This window comes from Dromiciops gliroides, chromosome 5 (assembly GCF_019393635.1).
Source record: "Dromiciops gliroides isolate mDroGli1 chromosome 5, mDroGli1.pri, whole genome shotgun sequence".
Classification (NCBI taxonomy): Eukaryota; Metazoa; Chordata; class Mammalia; order Microbiotheria; family Microbiotheriidae; genus Dromiciops; species Dromiciops gliroides.
Window position 1 is genome coordinate 198,313,499 of NC_057865.1, and position 16,825 is coordinate 198,330,323.

The window sequence follows — 16,825 nt, forward strand, 5'->3', positions numbered from 1 at the left end:
TTGAACTCAGGTACTCCTGACTCCAGGGCTAGTGTTCTATCCACTGCGCCACCTAGCTGCCCCAAGACTCAGTTCAAATCTCACCTTCTAAGGATCTTTCCCAGTCCCCTCTCCTTCCCTAGTCCTTCCCTTTGAGATTATTTTCCATTTGCACAGCACATATATCTATATGTATGCATGTAAAAATATCTATTGTGTTTTAACGTGGTTATTTAATCGTTGTCTCCCTTATTAGGTGAAGTCCTTGAGAAAAGAGATCACATTTTTGCCCTTCTTTCACTTACCATAGTGCCTGACACATAGTGAGCACTTTAATAAATGCTTATTGACAGACCTAAGGTATCTCCTAGCTCCAAGTCTGTGATCCCATAGGATTATTTATGTACCATAAGGTATATCATATGAACCATAAGTTTAATGTACTGTTGCAGTATTTCCCCATTTGGCAAATGAGGTGCTCCTCTGATGCCCTATCAAAATATGGAAGCCACTCTGAGTTCTTAACAGCTATGCTGGAAGCATCCAAGCTCTGGTATTTGCCCCAGGACAGACTGTGCAGTCTTGTCTTAGGACCAGCTTAACCAAGGTTGGAGAGGCTTGCCACCAGATTTGCTGTAGGGTGAGGAATTTTGGAGCCTCTGCAAGTATCCAAGGCCAACTCTACCAAGGGATAGGGTATGTGTGGGGGGAGGGGGGGTTATGATCAGCATTCATAGAGAGAGTATCCATACCAGCGAAATCACAGACCCTTTAAGTCTAAACAACATACCACAATCTTCGAAGAATTTGTTAAACAAAAATTCATACATCAGTTGAGCAAGGTTCTCAGAGGTCACCTTCCTACCCTGTATAATGATTGCTGGAGACTTACTGTAGAAAAGCTCCTCCATGAAGTGAAGGTCTCTGAGGGCCAGACCATGTGTCTTTTCTTTGGCGTCAGGAAGTGACGTTTTATTTGTGGGAGGAAGAAAGGGGAGGCTGGCACTCTGACTCGCTCTTTCCTGAGGACTCCAGTGGAGAAAGGAGTGCTCTCCCTTTAATAGATAGATGAATGTAGGCCTTTTCTTCTCTCTTTACCAAATTTTTATTCTCCTTAATAAATGCTTAAAAGTCTCACTGTTGCTAAAGCTTATAATTTATTGGCAACCACTTATTAGAGATTTTAGACAGACTAGCTAGAATTTTAGCCTTAACACCTGAATGGAGATTCTGCCCTCTGAAAATAGTCCAGTCTCCTCAGATCTCAGGTGAATGGTGTAACAAATCTTGATTTCCAAGGGCTGGTGATAACAACACATTTCTCACTTCTCAATGTAGAAGGGGTGGGCTACGTCCAGATATGGAATACTGTATGCTCCTATCTTTGGCTTCTACAAGACTTTGTATTGTTTAACTGTTACTCTTATTTATAATAGATGATGGGAAATGGGGTTTGGGAAGTGATGGTTAAATAGGAAGGGGGAAATAAAAATAAAACTATTTTTAAATCAATAAATCAAAGTTGAGTCAGATTCCAGCTCTGCCCCTTATTAGCTATTTGCCCCCAAATGATTTGTTTCACCTGTCAGGCCTCAGTTTCCTTATCTTGGACTAGATGATGCTAAGATACCCTACAAAGAAGTTCAAATAGCCTATGAGTCTATAGGACTGCATGGTATGAGATGAATTGATTCCTGCAGAGGTTCTGCAGGAAAAGAAAAATGAGTTTGTTTTAAATTTTGGAAGATTGGGATTTGGTGAATTCCATTCAAGGGTAAATTTTCATAAGATCATAGATTTAGAGTTAGAAGTAGCTTTAAAGACCATTGAATCCAACCTCCTATTTATAGAGGTTAGATCAATTTGATTTTTATTGATTAATCAACAAGCATTTTAGTACTTAATGTGTGCCAGGCACTGTGCACTGGGGATACAAAAACAAAAATAAATTCACCCCTGCCTTCCAGGAGCTTATAGTCTATAAGAAGAGGCAACATAGGGGCAGCTAGGTGGCGCAGTGGATAGAGCACCGGCCCTGGAATCAGGAGTACCTGAGTTCAAATCCGGCCTCGGACACTTAACACTTACTAGCTGTGTGACCCTGGGCAAGTCACTTAACCCCAATTGCCTCACTAAAAAAAAAACAAAACAAACAAACCCCAAAACCAAAACAAAACAAAAAAAAGAAGAGGCAACATATATAACATATACACGTACAAGAGAATGTAGGAGAAAGATTGGGTGGACAAGAAAAGGATTGAGAAGATTGACAAGGGTATCAGATGCTGCAGCCTTCTCTTTGCTCATCTACAATTTTCCAAGGCAATGTTACACCTGCAAGGTCAACTCTAAGGAGGTTTGTACTAGAAGATCACAGAGACCTGTTTTCTGGATCACTGCCTTCAAACCAACTTCCTGATTCTGCCATTGACTTCCCAGATGATCTTGGACAAATAACAAACTCTATTGGCCTCAGTTCCCTCATCTATAAAATAAGAGAAATGGGCTAGATGATATTCAAGGCCTGGACCCACTCAAAATCTATGATCTGATGATGAATGTGTAAGCCTGGACACTGATACCATTATATTCTTGATCTCCTTGCTTTCTTATCCTGTGTGATTCTTGTCCAGGTCTTCCCATTCTTTCTTTTTTCGGGGGGGGGGGCAGGGCAATGAGGGTTAAGTGACTTACCCAGGGTCACATAGCTAGTAAGTGTCAAGTGTCTGAGGCCAGATTTGAACTCAGGTCCTCCTGAATCCAAGGCCAGTGCTTTATCCACTGTGCCACCTAGCTGCTCCTTTCCATTCTTTTAATATTCAATCCCAGTTTCCCCTAAATGCTCTGGAGGTTTTATCATTGCGTGGCCCCATGTTTCTGATACATAATTGAGGCATTATGATATAATGGAAAGGACATGAGATTTGGGTATGGAGGGCTTAGCTTCAAATCTGAGCTCTGCTATTATCTATGTAACCTTAAACTAGTCACCTAGCCTACCTAACCTCTCTGAGCCTCAGTTTCCTCCTGAAAAATGATTGGATTGGACTGGATAACCTTTGAGCTTTCAGAAATAATTCTATGATCCAAGGTTTTTCACAGAGTATGATGAGCTTATCTTCATTTATCTCATTATCAAATAATGTAATATATATGTAAAATACTTTTCAAAACTTTAAGTGCTTTACAAGCACTTTTATTGTTATTGCTATTATTATTATTATCTGTACTTATTCATTCTTCACTCGACAAATATATTGAGCACCTTCTATGCAAAAACATTGTGCTAGGCTAGATGCAAGGAAGCATAAGACATAGATGGCATTCAGTTCAAATGGTCACTGCTTATTAATGGGATCAGAGCAAAGAGACCTGTGTACAGTATTGTGAACTATCTCATGTGGGTTGTGGAAAACCTGGAGAATTGTACTTGTTCCACTGATGACCAGAATACATACGTTTATCAGAGCTGGTGTCCCTCTCCTTGGACAGAGCCTCATCTCCAGTCCAGATAAAATTAGGAGGAGAGGCTTACACTATGGTATGAGATATTCTTGGGTGAGAAATGAAGAATTAACTAATGGAGAGGAATCATTAAGTTATGCCTTTGTACAGACTATGCCTCATATGTAGAATTCTCTCCCCCCTCATCTGTACCTCTTGAAATCCTTAACTTCATCAAAGGTTTGCTTCCCCTCCCACAGCTATGAGGCAGCTAGGTGATGCATTAGATAGAACCCCAGGTCTGGAGGATCTGAATTCAAATCCAACTTCAGACACTTACTAGCTGTGGAACCCTGGCCAAGTCACTTAGCTTGCCTCAGTTTCCTCAGTTGTAAAATGAGGGTAATAATTACCTACCTCACAGGATTGTTGTGTGGATCGAATGAGATAATATTTATAAAATGATCATTACAGTGTCTGGCACATAGTAGATGCAACATAAATGCATATTTCATCTTTCCCCTTCTCAGAAATTGCTTTGAATTTAATTTTTATATATTCTCCATTTACTTATGCATATGCATGTTATTTCTTTCCAGTAGAACCCAAACTATTTAAAGACAAGGATTGTTTTCATCTTTGTCCTTTAATGTCCAGTGCCTAGCACTGTGACTGGAATATAGCAGGTGCCTAATAAATGCTTGTTAAATTGAGCTAAAGCTAATTACTAAAGAATGTGGTTTCATTTTTTGCTTGTTTGTTCTGAATGATAGATGATCTACTGCTGAAGATTATTTAGGAGAGGACAGGGACTATTTCCTACTCCATCACAGAGCATAATGCTTAGTACGTAGTAGGTATTTAATAAGTGCCTATTGATCATTTTATTGACTGATGGCTTTCCAACAGGGAAAGAGATGAAATGATTTGTTTTGATTCCTTCTTTCTTGAGATTTACGGGTTTTAGACAGGTTTTACTTTTAGACAGATTACTTCACCTTATTGCTTTCTAGTACCTGCAAATGTGGGTGGTTCAACAATTTCCCTCTACTCCTCCCAAATCTCTGGGAGGCCAAGCAAGAAGAGGTTTAAGAGATGGCAAGAGGGGACTTCCGGGGTGGAGCCAAGATGGCGGAGGAAAGGCAGTGAGCTCCCAAACTCATGACATGATCACTCCAAAAAACATCCCAATAACACCATAGGAAAATGCCTGGAGCAGCAAAACTCACAGAAGAATGTGCTGAAATCATCTTCTAACCAAGAACGGCTTGGAAGGTCAGAAGGAGGGAGCTGCTATGCTAATACAGGAGTCGAGCCCAATCCCACAGTCACCCTGATACAGATCCAGTCCCAGGAAGGCCTCACCAGAGAAGGAGACCCCCCAGAACCTGTGAATCAGCTGAAGCTCCAGTGTCATCTAGAACTAAGCTCACAGTCTGGTGAGTGGGCTGAGCCCTGGGCAGGGGGGAGACTACAGGGGTCTATGCTGGTGCTAAGGCAGAACTTGGATTTCACACCCCTGCTGAGAACCAGGAGGTAGGCTTGAGTAGCAGTGGCCCAGATGGGGGAGGGGCACAGGCTTGTCAGAGCTAACAACCACAACACAAAAGGCTGGTTGATTAGCAAGTTGGTCTGGGGTCATCTAAAGACCAGGGAACAGGCCTGGTGAGTGAAGAACCTCATTCTCCTTAAATCATACCACCTGGGACTTCTTAAGCTTGGGATACTGCAGCCTGGAAACAGTGCCCCACTTTGAGGAGCTAAAAGTCTAGTAAAAGAAAGGCAAGATGAGCTGATAGAGAAAGGTGAGGACCATAGAAAGTTTCTTCAGTAACAAGGAAGACCAAGGGGCACCCTCAGAGGAAGATGTCAACATCAGGGCCCCTATATCTAAAGCTTCTTCCAAGAAAAATATGAATTGGTCTCAGGCCATAGAGGTGCTCAAAAAGGACTTTGAAGATAAAGTTAGAGAGGTAGAAGAAAAAATGGAAAGAGAAATGAGGGAGATGCAGGAAAGACATGAGAAAAATGTCAACAGCTTGAAAAGTCAAATTGGCCAAATGAAAAAGGAGGTACAAAAGCTCTCTGATGAAAATAATTGCCTAAGAACAAGGATTGAACAAATGGAAGCCAGTGACTTTATGAGAAACCAAGAAACAATAAAGCAAATCCAAAGGAATAAAAAAATATCTTCTGGGAAATATCTTCTGGGAAAAACTGCTGACCTGGAAAATAAGTCCAGGAGAGATAATTTGAAAATTATTGTTCTACCTGAAAACCATGATCAAGGTTAGACACCATCTTCCAAGATATTCTCAGGGAAAATTGCCCTGAAATTCTAGTAGAAGCTAAAATAGAAATTGAAAGAATCCACCAATCAGCTCCAGAAAGAGATCCCAAAAGGAAAACCCCTAGGAATATTATAGCCAAATTCCAGAGCTCTCAGGTCAAGGAGAAAATATTGCAAGCTGCCAAAAATAAAGAATTCAAGTACTGTGGAGCCCCAGTCAGGATAGCACAAGATCTAGCAGCTTCTACATTAAAGGACCGGAAGGCATGGAATATGATATTCCAAAAGGCAAAGGAAATGAGATTACAACCAAGAATCACCTACCCAGCAAAACCCATCATAATCTTTCAGAGGAAAAAATGAGACTTTAATGAAAAAGAAGACTTTCAGATATTTGTGATGAAAAGAGCTGAACTGAATGGCACATTTGACTTTCAAATACAAGACCCTAGAGAACCATAAAAAAATTGCAGCTAGGGGACATACCTGGGGTCATTCAGTGGGCACCTGTCTTGTGTTTGAGGCTGAGTTTTGGCTGGGATCCCCCTGGGTCCACAGGTGACGCTTTGTCCAGTGTGTCACTTAGCTAGGTGGTGACATCTTTAGGGTTAAATTGAGGGGTGAAGGGAATTCACTGGGGAAGGGGGAAGGGCAGAGGTGAAATCCTACAGGAAAGAAACAGGAAAAGGCTTATGGAGTTGGGGAAGAGATGGGAGAGGAGCAGGACAGTAAATTAATTTTACACTCAGAAAAGGCTCAAAGACCTTAAACTCATCAGAGCTGCCTCAAGGAGGGACTAACAGACACACAAATGGGTGGAGTAATCTATTTAATCTGGGCAGTAAATGAGCCTAACACTCATCATAATTGGCTCAAAGATCTCAATCTCATTAGAATTGGCTCAAGGAGGGACTAATGTACACACTCCATTGGGTAGAGTAATCTCTCTAACCCTGCAGGAAAATAGGAGGGGAAGGGGATAAAGAGAGAGGGGCAAAAGAAGGAAGGGCAGAGTGGGGGAGGGGACAGACAGAAGCAAATCCCTTTTGAAGAGTGATAGGATGAAAGAAGATGGATAATAGAATAAATATCATGGGGAAGGGAATAGGATGGAAGGGAAACAGGTAACAATAGTAATCATGAAAAAGAGATGAGGGAAAAATTGTACAAAAAATATTTATAGCAACTCTTGGTGGAGGCTAAGAATTGAGAATCAAGGGAATGATGGAAAAAAGCTGTGTTATATGATTGTAGTGGAATTGTCTTGTGCTACAGGAAATGACAAACAGGATGATCTCCGAAAAACTTGGAAAGATTAATGAACATCGATGTACAGTGAAGTGAGCAGAGCTGAGAGGACATTGTGCGTAATGACAGCAGTATTGTCCAATGAGCAATTGTGAATGACTTAACTACTCTCAGCAGTGCAATGATCGAAGACAATCCCAAGGAACTAATGAGGAAGCTTACTACGCACCCCTATAGAAAGAACTGATAAAAAGAACACTTGTGGATTGTACATATATAGCCTGGTTGCAATCTTGTGGAGGGGGGAGGAAAGGGAGGGAGGGAGGGAGAAAAATTTGGAACTCTAAATCTTATGAAAATGAATGTTGAAAACTACCCTTACATGTAACTGGAAAATGAAATAAATGTTCATTGCTGAAAGAAAAAAGAGTGATGGCAAGAGGCAAATAGCTTCATGTAGGATCGTGAGACATATTTCCTTTTGTTTTCATTATATTCAATAAACTATATAATCACAGCACAATAAGAAAATGAGTTCTATGGAGGTGGGGAGAGTTGTGAAAAAAGAGAGAAAAGAGAGTATAAACCCATAGGAGAGGAACTCATGAGTTGAGTATAAACCATAGATTTTATATATGGACAGTTTGAATATCATTCTGTATTACAACCCCACAAATGAATTCTGTACCTATCTAATAGCACCATATAAAGCCACAGACCCAGCAATGTGGGGAATAATCTAGGCATATGTAGGCTGGGATCCTTATGGTGGTCAAAGACCATTCTTTAAACATTTAAGGAAGGCTATCTTGTATATGCAACTGACATTAGACATGATCGATAACTCAAATGTTGCCCTCAGAACCAGAAGATTTAAGAGTTGGAAGCAACCTCAGCAGCCATCCACTCCAACCCATACACAAAAGGATCTCACCCCAACATACAGACAAGGTAGGCCTCCTATCAAGGGGAATCCAGCACCTCTCTGGGCAACCTGTCCCATGTTTGGATAGCTTGAATTATCAATTTTCCTGACTCCAAGCCTAAGTTTAACTCTTCAACTTCTGCCTGTTACTCCTGGTCCTTCCCAATGAGCCAAAATAGTATAAGGCTAGTCCCTTTTGAAGACAAATCTCATCCTATCTACTCATACCACTACCACCCCAACACACACATACATGCACATTCATACATATACATAGTACACTCATACTCCCTCCCCCACATCTACATTGCCTCATACATGCCCACAAGCACATACCACATACATCCACACACCTCCTCCCACATCCAAACTCACATATATTTCTTCCTGAAGGCAAAACAACCCCAGTTCTTCCATCGACCCTTCACAGGGCCCTTCACCAACCTAGATCCCAAAACTAATGACAATACTCCAGATGAAGTCATATCCAGGCAGAGGACAGAGGACCACCATCTCTGCCTGGCTCCAAGCAACTCAAGTTTGATTGTTTTTGGCCGTTGGCATGAGCTGAGAATGCCATCCAAGAGAATCCTCTTTTTCAGAAAACTTCTAACTATGCCTTCTTTATTTTGTACTTGTGAGTTTGGTTTTTCTGGACCTGAATTTAGACCCAAATTATTATAAATGATATTATAATCATAAAATATATGGATTATTATTAAATTATCATAGTTGTATATTATAGAAATAAAAATTATAAATTTATAAAATATATTATAAATTACATGTGAATTATGGAAATATATTGTAATATATTATAAAATAATTATGGAAACTATAGAAAATTTCTGGACCTGAAATTTGACCCAAATCATCCTTCTCAAATTTCCTCTACTACATTCAATCCAATGCTCCAGACTTTTTTGGCTCCTGACTCCATCATCCAGCATGTTAACTACCCCTCCCAGCTTTGCATCATTCACAAATCTGATAAGCATTCCATCTATGCTTTTATAGAAGCAATTCATAAAAAGAAATAGATCTCTGGGGTGTTCCACTGGAGACCTCTTGCTATTTCAACATCGAATCATTAACAACTCTTTGAGTATGGCCATCAAATCACTTCTAAAGCCATTTAATTATATTATCAGCAAATCCACATCTCTCAATTTCCTTCATGTGAAGTCTCATTAAGTGCTTTGCTAAACAATGACAAGAGGAAGAGATTAAAAGCATAAAGATAGAAAGGAAAAAAAAAACTATCCCTACTTCCTGATGACATGATGGTTTACTTTGAAAATCCTAGGAAATCAGCCAAGAAACTAATTGAACCAATTAATAGCTTCAGCAAAGTAGCAGGTTACAAAATGAACCCACAAAAATTATCAGCATTTTTATATAAAAACAATAAAACCCAGAAGAGAACAACAGAGAAGGAAGGTCCATTCAAAACAATTACAAAATCCATAAAATATTTTCTAGCTAACCTATCAGCCCACACATTCTTTGGATGGAAAGGAAGAGGGCCTAAACCTGTAGTTTCACAGGTATAGGGAACTCCTATCAGTATTAATCAGCACTTTCTCTGTGACACCGAGAGCTACCAGAAGATAGAAAAGTCAAGTGATTTTCCCAAGGTTAGAAGTTAGTGCATGTCAGAAGCAGGTCTTGAACTTCTTCATCCTGTGAAAAAGGCCAATATGCACTAGAATAGGACTGAAGGGAAATCTTCCAAAGACATAGCAAAGAGAGTTCATGAAAATAAATTTTTAAAAGGCCGTTTTTGTAAATTACTTATTATCAGTGTGGGAGTATAGTGGGTCTCACTGGCTACAAGCTGGACTTTGAAGGAGGAGAGGTTTGCTGGTGTTGTTTTATCTCACCACATTGCCTATCTGTATAGCTACAACTAGTAAATGCTATTTAGAGAAATATTTTTTAAAAACGTAAATAATTGGAGCAATACTCAGTAAGCAAAGATAAACAATACTGCCAAAATTAACTTAGTGATTTTGTGTTATAACAATCAAACTACCAAGGGCATACTTAACAGTTACACTCAATAGTAACCAAATTCATTTGGAAGAAGAAAAGGTCTGGAATTTCAAGGGAAATAATGAGGGGAAAGTAGGAATAATGAGGTGATATCACTTCTAACACTCAAACAACATAATAAAGAAGTAATCATCAAAAATATTTGGTACTGAATAAGAATAGAAAAATAGATCAATGAAACAGACTAGACAAAGAATGAGAAATAATTGAACCCAATAGTTCAAGTATTCCATAAACCCTAAAACATAAATTGTCAATGAATGAACACTTTATTTGACATGAACCACTGGGAAAACTGGAAAGCAGTCTTATACAAATTACATTTAGACTACTATCTTGTATAATATATTATAATGCTATATGGCCTGGATATTTAAAAATACCATTAAAAATTTAGAAGAGAACCTTTTATAGGTATGATAAGGAGATAATCTTCATCACATGAAGGATATCAGTGATTACAAAAATATAATAGATTATTTGATTACATAAAATAGGAAAACTTTTTTATCATCAAAATTAATGCAACTAAGAAAAGAGAAGAGGTAGAGTAGGAAATAAAACACTTTGAATAAATAAGGGCATGACATCCAAGATATAGATATAGATATGGATATAGATATATACATACATAGATATAGGCAGCTGACAATATGTTTATATGAACAAAAGTCATTTCTAATACATAACTGGTCAAAAGTATATGAAAATCAATTTTCAAAAGAAGATTTGAAAACTTAACAACCACATGAAAGAATGCATCAAATTGGGGCAGCTAGGAAGCACAGTGGATAAAGCACCAGCCCTGGATTCAAGAGGACCTGAGTTCAAATCTGGCCTCAGACACTTGACACTTACTAGCTGAATGACATTGGGCAAGTCACTTAACCCTCATCCCCCCCCCCAAAAAAAATTTAAGAATGCATCAAATCACTGTTAGTAGTAGTCTGCCTGAGGCCAGCACACTGTTAATTCAGGCTCAATGTTGAGACAACATGAGGTATTCATAAATCATTAAATAATCAACAAGGATATGCACCAAGGATGCAGTAGCAATTAGCTTTTGGTAGAAGCATTTCTATCAAATTTCCCCCATAAGGAAATGTGTCTGGTCAACATGGCAGGGTAGAGTGACTCTAGTGGTCTAGGGACATCTACCAAGTTTGAAAGGTTTAGACTACGTATGAATAGGCCTTTTTATGCCCTTAGGTAATCAGGGTGTCAGAGCCAGAGGCCACCAGGAAACTTCCTCCATAGAGTCTTGCCCTACCACCAAACCAATCAAGTCCTAACTTTGTACCTTTGGGGAAAACCTAGCTTAACCCATATTTCAGGAAAGGGGTGGAGGGACCCTGATGACAATGGTCCTGTTACAACTAATAATAGCAAAAATATAAGCCAAAATAATATTGCAGTCTTACTTCATGCCCAATAAATTGAAAAAGATGAGAAAAAATGAGGATAATGTATGTTGGAAGGATTGTGGGAAAATAACCATGCAATACACACTTGGTTTAACCATTCTGGAAAGTAATTCAGAGTTATGCAAAGAAAGCAACTAAAATGTCCCTACTTTTTTTTTTAATTTTAGTGAGGCAATTGGGCTTAAGTGACTTGCCCAGGGTCACACAGCTAGTAAGTGTTAAGTGTCTGAGGCTGGATTTGAACTCAGGGACTCCTGACTCCAGGACCAGTGCTCTATCCACTGTGCCACCTAGCTGCCCCTTGTCCCTACTTTTTGAACCAAAGATTATATGTTGCAAATGTATCTATATATACTTTGCATATACATAAAGGAAGGAAATGGCAAAATAGCAAATATTTATGGCAGCATTTTCTGTTGTAGAAAAGAAACAAACATGACGTCCATGAATTGGAGAATGGCTAAGCAAGTTGTGGCACATGCAGTACTAGAGTATTACCATTCTGTAAGAAACTATGAATAGAATTCATACAGAGATGCAACATGAAGAAAGCTGAACTAGAAAAACAATATACACAATTACTTCAACAACATTAAACAGCAAGAACAAAACATCCAAAACTGAATGCTGCAAAAATATAAAAAATAAACTTTAACCCAAAAGAAGAGAAATGAGAAGGTGCTTCCCTGCTTCTTTGCAGAGTTAGAGAACTATAGATATAGAACATTAGATAAAATGTCAGACTCAAAAATCATTGGTTAGTTTTACTAAACTGCTGTTTCCCCCTTCCTTTTTCTTCTTCATTACAAGGTATTGTTCTCTGGGAGGGAAATGGGACAAGGATAGGTTTGGGAAATGTAAATTAAAAGATCAGAATTTTAAAAATCATGTTAAAAAAATAAAAGCTTTGTTAAAATCTTAATAAACTACCTCCACAGCCCTTTCCTTATCCTGTCAGAAAAAAAAATCTGAAATGATCTGTTCTTGATGAAGCCATGCTGGCCCTTGCTAATCACCCCTTCCCTTTCCAAATGTTCACCACCCACCTCTTTAATGATCTGCTCTAGATTTTTCCCAGAAATCTAAGTCAAGCTCATTAGACTATAATTAACAGGTTCTATTCTCTTCCCTTTTTTGAAAATTGAGACATCCGCCCTTCTCCAATCTTATGGCACCTCTTCCAATTTCCATTATTTTCTTTTTTTATATTTGAAAAAGATTTAATTATACTTTTAAAATTTATTATTGATTTATAACTTTTTTCTTTTTAAATTTTGAGTTCCAAATTCTCTCCCTCCCTCCAACCCAGTCTTCCACCCACTGAGAAAACAAGCAATAGGATATCAATTATGTATGTGAAGTCATACAAAACATATTTCTATATTAGCTGTATTTTTTTTAAAAAGAAAGAAAAATAAAGTAAAACTTCAATTTGCACTAAGAGTTCATCTGTTCTCTCTCTAGAGGTGGATAACATTTTTCATCATGACTGCTTTGGAGTTGTCTTAGATCATTACATTGATTAGAGTAGCCAAATCTTTCACAGTTGATCATGATACAATATTGCTTTTACTTTCCATAATGATTTCCCACTTCTTCTCATTTTACTTTGCATTAGTTCATATAGGACTTGACATATTTTTTTAAACTACTCACCTTGTCATTTTTACAGCACAATACTGTTCCATCACAATCATATACTAAGACTTGTTCAGTCCTTCCCCAATTGATGAGCATCCCCTTGAGTTCCTATTCTTTGCTACCACAAAAAGCTGATATAAATATTTTATGCATATTTTTCCTTTTTCTTTCATCTCATTGGTATAAACACCTAGCAGTGGTATTGCTGGGTCAAAGGGTATGTTCAGTTTTTTAGTCCTTTGGGTCTAGTTGCAAATTGTTCTCCGGAATGGTTGGACCAGTTCATTACTTGACTAACAGTTCATTACTATACTTATTTTCCCCTCATCTGCTCCAGCATTTGTCATTTCTGATAGGTGTAAGCTGTTACTTCAGAGTCATTTAAATTTGCATCTCTCTAATCAATAGTGATTGATTAGGAATGAGACCATGGATAGAGAAACATGCTGTAATTTTTCTTTTATATTACTTCATTGTCTTTGGTTGTTACTGTTGTTCAGTCATTTCAGTCAAGTCTGATTCTTCATAACCACTTTTGGGGTTCTCTTGGCAAAGATACAAGTGATTTGCCATTTCCTTCTCTAGTGTGGAAACCACTAAATCTTGTGCAATCCTGACTGTGGCTCCACAATATTTTAATTGTTTCTTTCTGGCTGCTTGGAATATTTTCTTTTTGATCAGGGAGATCTGAAATTTTGCTCCTTGAAATTTTCAGTTTGGGATCTCTTTTAGGAGGTGATCAGTGGATTCTTTCAATTTCTATTTTAACCTCTGTATCTGTATCTTTATCAGGAGAGTTTTCCTTGAAAATTTATTGAAATATGTTTAGGTTCTTTTTTTTGTGCATGGATTTCAGGTAGTCCAATAATCTTTAAATTATCTCTCTTTGCCTTATTCTCCAGGTTAGTTGTTTTTCCTATGATCTATTTCACATTTTCTTCTACTTTTCCATTATTTTGACTTTGTTTTATTGTTTCTTGGTATCTCATAGAGTCATTGGCTTCCACTTGCTCAATTCTCCTTTTTAGGGAAATCTTTTTCTTTAGTGAGATTTTCATACCTCTTTTTCCATTTGTCCAATTATGCCTTTTCAGTTCTTTTCTTTAGTGAAATTTTTGTGTCTCTTCAGGCCAATTCTGGTTTTTAACGTATTATTTTCTTCAGTATTTTTTGCGTCTCATTTAACAAGCTGTAAATTCTCTTTGCATAACTTTTCTCGTATCACTCATTCCTTTTCTGAATTTTTCCTCTATCACTCTTTAACTCTTCCAGGAATTCTTGTTGGACTTGTGTGTAATTAGTATTTTTCTTTGAGGCTCTGTTTGTAGCTGTTTTCATATTGTCTTCTTCTGAGTTTATTCTTGATCTTCCCTGCCACCAGAGTAGCTTTTTATAGTCATTTTTTTTCTTTGCTCATTTTTCCAGCCTATTTCTTGACTTTGAAATTGTTTTAAAGTTTGGCTCTGCTCCCCTGGTAGGGAGGCACTGTCCCAAGTTTCAAGCTTTTTTCATGGTGCTGTTTTCAGAGGTAATTCTGGGGATCTATAGGTTTTCAGTGCTTCCAAGGTGGCGTGATCCAGGGATAGGTGTGGTCAGTGTTCTCTTGGTATATGCTCTGGTCTTTACCCAAGAAGGGTTCCTGCTCCTCTGCATCTACACACACTGGCACCCTTCTTTGCCTTGGGGCTTCAGCCAGGATCTCTGCTCCCTTGTAACTGACCACCACTGCTACTCTCTGCCCTGCAATTGTAGCCCCAAACAGGGTATAGGCAATAGAGTTGCCAATCAGCACTAGCTATACCCAATGCCAACATAGGATCCCCTGTAATCTCTTTCTGACCCATTGTCTGGCCTCCTTACCATCTGCTGCTGCTGCGAGCTCTGTACTAGCCTTCATACCTGTGTCATAGACTTCTGCTGATCTCTTAATTTTTCTTAGGCCAGAAAAATCTTACCCCAACCTTTTGTTGGTTCTGTTGCTCCAAAATTTGATTTCAGACATTATTTCAAAGTTTTTTGGAGGGGAATGTTGGGAGAGTTCAGCTGGGTGACTGTCTTGGCTCCACCATCCCCCATGATCTTTCAAAATTTTGGTTAAGCAATTCCATCTGTCAGTTCTTTTAAGTGCCCAAAGATATAGTTCATCTGGACCAGGTGCCTTGAATTCATCAAGGATAAGTAGCTTCTTTCTTATTGCCTCCCTACTTAATTTGGGTATCAATTTCATGTTAGTCATTTTTGTTCTTTTGCGTTCAGTTCATTCTCCTTGGCAAAGAAATGTTCACATTCAGTCATTTTCCAGTCATGTCTGACTCTTCATGACCCTATTTGGGATTTTCTTTGCAAAGATTCTGGAGTGGTTTACCATTTTGTTCTCATGCTCATTTTATAGTTGAGGAAACTCAGACTTGCCGAACATCACACAGCTAGTAAGTGTCTGAGACCAGATTTGAACTCAGGAAGATGAATCTTCCTGACATCAGTCCTAAGGCTTTATTCACTTTGCCACCTAGCTACTTCATTGGCAGACAAAGAAGAAACAAAATAAAAACTGAGCAGCCCTTCATTCTCTCTGTTGTTAGTTATTACAATTCTATCTACTTCAAGCAAAAGTACCATCCCTTCTTTCATCCTCCTTTCTCTCCCAGAAAACCTTTGAGAACACTTTTTGGTTGTCTTTTGTTTCCCTCACCAGTCCTAGATCATTCTGAGCTTTGGCACTCCTGAGGCTATTTTTACAGGACCATACTATATTCATCCTCTCTCATATGGCCTTGTTTCCATTTTCTGTACATTTCTACTTAAAAATCTAAGCTGATTATTAAGCATCCTATGCATACATCAATCTCTCCAGTCAAGTCCCATTAACTGGGATAACACTTCTTTTCTAGATGATTAAATAGAGGGATAGAGGGACTCATATTCTTTTTATAGGTATAAGGATAATAGCATTTAAGATACACAACCCAAGAGTACCTGGAAAGAGACCACAAAGGAAACACACAGCTGTCATATAAGCTTCTAAGCTTTATGTATGTAATGGTTTCTAAGGAAATGCTAGAGAAAATAAAGGTGGGATAGGGATGAACTTACATTTCCATTCCAAGTTTAGGAGTATCAGGGCATAATTTTTAAAAAATGTAAACATGGATAAAAACATTATTCATCAAAATCCTAACAGGTCACAAGGTTATGAGCCACAGATGTTGTTCGTTCAAAAAATTTGAGAAGGAAGAAGATAGACCTTGGGTGCTTTGGTTGCACTGAGAATTTTGGGCAAAGTATATGAATTATAAATAGTTGTTTCAACAAACATTGCTTAGAGAAAATTTTGCCATCTGGATCTGGTTATGTTCCCCAATAAAGACATTATACCATTAAAAAAAAGTTTAACTGATATCTAACTCAGAAATAGATGTACCACTCCATGGAACACAAATGCATTTTAAGAAATTTTTAATGGAATGCATTGTAGGAGGCTCTCTCTTAATTAGGTTGGCTAAACGTTTTTCTGAACTTAGTCAATGCTAATATAAACACATCACCAAAAGCTGACAATCAACAGGGAGAAAAATATTGGCTTCAACACACACCTCATATCTGCATTTTCCCATCTTAAATGATTTAGTTTTTGAATGTTACTCACAGACTTTTACCTCTCTACAGCTTCCATTCCACCTATGCCAGACAGCCTAGTGAAATGGGAAGAATATTCACCTGAGAGTTAGAATGTGTGGGATCTAAGTCGTGGTTCTGTTACTTGTCACTGTGTGACCCTGAACAAAGCACTTCTCTGTGCCTCGTTTTTTTCCTCACCTG

General features: G+C 38.3%; 1 protein-coding gene across 5 annotated transcripts in view; it reads right to left on the reverse strand.

The window, feature by feature from the left end:
- Positions 1–16,825, reverse strand: part of PRMT8 (protein arginine methyltransferase 8) — a 172,204-nt gene that overhangs the window by 87,529 nt on the left and 67,850 nt on the right. The gene's annotated exons all lie outside the window — the stretch shown is intronic.